Genomic DNA, 3,132 nt, shown 5'->3' with positions numbered 1-3,132 from the left:
TCCCTTGGAAAATCTTTTGAAACTCTTATGGGATAATTAAACTGCAGTTTGAAGGCCATTATATTAGCACACTCTTCTGCTACCTTTAAATATATCTTCAGACTTGTGCCCCATCATTATACGTTACCCATGAATCTCCAGCCAAGTCTTGGGCATTCTTCCAATTTCTTGAGATACAGAGGCAAATAAAAGAGACAAAACCCCTGTGCTCCAAGCTAGTGGGGAAGACAGACAATAAATTATCAGGATTTGTATCCACACTGAACAAAGTAATATGGAACAGGTTCAACAAAGGAAGCTTGGGCTTCACTAGTCCTGGAATACAGCTATCTTTTCTCCATCTTGGCTGTGAGGGCAGGTACCATCACCTTTGCCCTAAGCTTCCAGAACCAAGCAGGGACCAAGCACGTGATAGGACCTCTGCACAGTTTTTCTAATTAACTGGGGGAGTTAACTGGGGGGAGTTGTACATCAAAGAAGTCTTTCTTTTTTCTTTTTTTTTTTATGATTTATTTATTCATACAGAACTGGATTACAGGCCAGAGATGTGGAGGGTGAGAGGCTTCACCAGAGACAGAGTGGGGAGCAGAACAGGCAGATCAATGAAGTACACTGCTGAGGGGAGCAGCGGGCCAGTCAGAAGAGGTCTGCTGCGCCATGTGGTCACCTCCGGGGCAGGCAGGAATCGAACTCATGCTGAAGTGGTTTTAGCTTCTTAGTGCGGTGCTTTAATCCGCTGCGCCACCAGGGAGGGCCCAAAGAAGTCTTTCTTAAGTTTCTGATACAATCACCCTTTAAATGAGGACCATGGCAATGTCATTCACAAGGTCATAGCACTTTTCATCCAGAGACATAGCCAAGCTCTCCTGCCTACCTGTGACGGAGCAGATACCTCTCTTTTTCCTTTTCTTTTCTTTTTCCTTTTCCTTTTCCTAATGAAACTGTCCCTTTTTTTTTTTTTTTAAGATTTATATATCTATGCATATAGAACTGGGGTACAGGCCAGAGGTGCAGGGCCAGGGAGAAGATTCACCAGAGACAGAGTGAGGAGCAGAGTAGGCAGATCAACAAAATACACTGCTGAGGGGAGCAGTGGGTCAGGGGAGCTGTGCCATGTGGGTCACCTCCGGGGCAGGAGATCAAACTCACACTGAAGTGGCTGCAGCTAGCTTGCAGTGCTGCTTCCTAACCTTTTGCTCCACCGGGGAGTGTCCATGAACCTATCCTTTTAAAATGCTTTAAAGGGAAAAGAAACATAGTGGTCACCTGATCTGTTTTTTCCTTTCTTGAAATAAAATGAAGCCTGGAAAGCTGAAGCAAATTTTCAGGGTCCAGAATCTACTCAGTGTTGGAACCTGTGTTTGTGGCGAGCGGGAAATGTTTAAATATGTGGAGGTATTTTATGCCTCCACGGTCCATCACTGTAGCCTGGTTTGAAGGCTGCCACTGAGCAATATCCCTGCCCTACACCCACCTCATTTCCCCACATCGCCTTAGCATCTATATAAAAAGTGAAATAAGAAAGTGTTTCTCCCTCTATCTCATGAATTCCCTTGGAATTCACAGGAAACACATGTCATAACAATAGGTCATCTAAGGTCATTTATAGTAGCTACCTCTATAACCTAAAATGTGACTTCTTGCTTTTGGATTAAGGAGTATGAATGGAATTTTTAATGAATGGGAGTCTTCCTTGGTTTCACTGTGAATATACTATCCATCATGGAGTACAGAGGCTGAATTTCCCATAAAGAGTAAGCAGAATCATTGATCAGGAAAATTCCTTCAGCAGAAAAATAAGTTCCAGTGGAAATGCAGTCACTTCTGTTCTGAGATCTCTGGGGTAAATCCTCGGAGAGGCCACACTGTCTGTAACAGAGGGAAGTTCCTGCTGGCCAAATCAAGCTGTTCCAAGTAGAAGAGTTGTTTAATTACAGTGGTACAAATGAAACCCAACTAATAAATAAAGAGCCTCTGGGAGGAGAATTTGGTGGTTTGGTTTCTGAGACTGTCCCCAAAGGTTTCACTTTGCATTTCTGTAGCATTTGTTTGCAGTAATGTGTCGTGACCAGTTTCTGCTCTTGGCCTTCGAATAAGAAACCCTGGAAATCACACTCAGGGGTGGGAACCAAAGGGACCCAAAAGAAGAGATCTTTTCACAGCTATCCTTCAACCCCCAAGGCAACACCAGAAACACTCAGTCCCTCAGCTCTCTTTTGCATTCTAAGCTGGATTTTTCACTCTCCTCTAGAAGTCTCTTTTTGAAAGTCCCAAAGACTTTTCTTGTTAGCTTTGACCCTGTAACTGCTCCATCTCCTCTTCCTCCTGTTCAGGAGCCAAGTTTACCCAGGTATCCAAGTCTGACACTCAGATTTCTTGATGCCTTCTTCAAACACTTCAGTCTTCACTGGGTCTTGGCATTCTTGCTTTCATAAACCCCACACTTTTCTCCTCCTCAGTAGGCCCAGGGCCCGTGCTTCTGTGGAGCAGTCAGATCTCACCGAGGCTGATATAAAACGCCCTCCCAAGCCCCAGCCTCTGCTCAGGTGCCCTGCCTGCTTCCTCCACATTATTCCTCATGCTCCTCAAAAAAGAAAGCGCAGTCTCCTAACTTCCCCTGCTCAGAGGCCTCAGTAGCTCTGCGACAGAGGATCTATGGAGCAGGACAAAATAGGAGGTGACCTGTAAGTCTGGACCCCTGTCGGGATACTCCAGCCCTGCTGCTTGGGTGAGTCACTCACCTCTCTGAACTATTTTCCTAGCTATACAATAAGGTAATCTGAGCTATAATGTCGAATTTAAAACTTTTTAGTCCAGAACCAGCAGTATGAAATACATTTAAATCACAACACATAAACACATATACATAAGCACACAGGACACACAAAAGCAAGTACTTGTACATCCAGACCACACACATGCACAGGAACATATATAAACGCACACTACATAGACACACATGCATACACAGAAGTCATATTGTAAAACAGTTTCCCCATATGACATGTTATCTTATATACTGTGTCCTGTATTAAGTAATTTTTTAATTTTTTTTTTAAAGATTTATTTATTCATACAGAACTGGGGTACAGGCCAGAGATGCGGAGGGTGAGAGAGTTCACCAGAGACAGA

Source organism: Condylura cristata, unplaced genomic scaffold, assembly GCF_000260355.1.
Source record: "Condylura cristata isolate star-nosed mole 26May11 unplaced genomic scaffold, ConCri1.0 scaffold00014, whole genome shotgun sequence".
Taxonomy (NCBI): Eukaryota; Metazoa; Chordata; class Mammalia; order Eulipotyphla; family Talpidae; genus Condylura; species Condylura cristata.
This window is presented reverse-complemented; position numbering follows the sequence as displayed.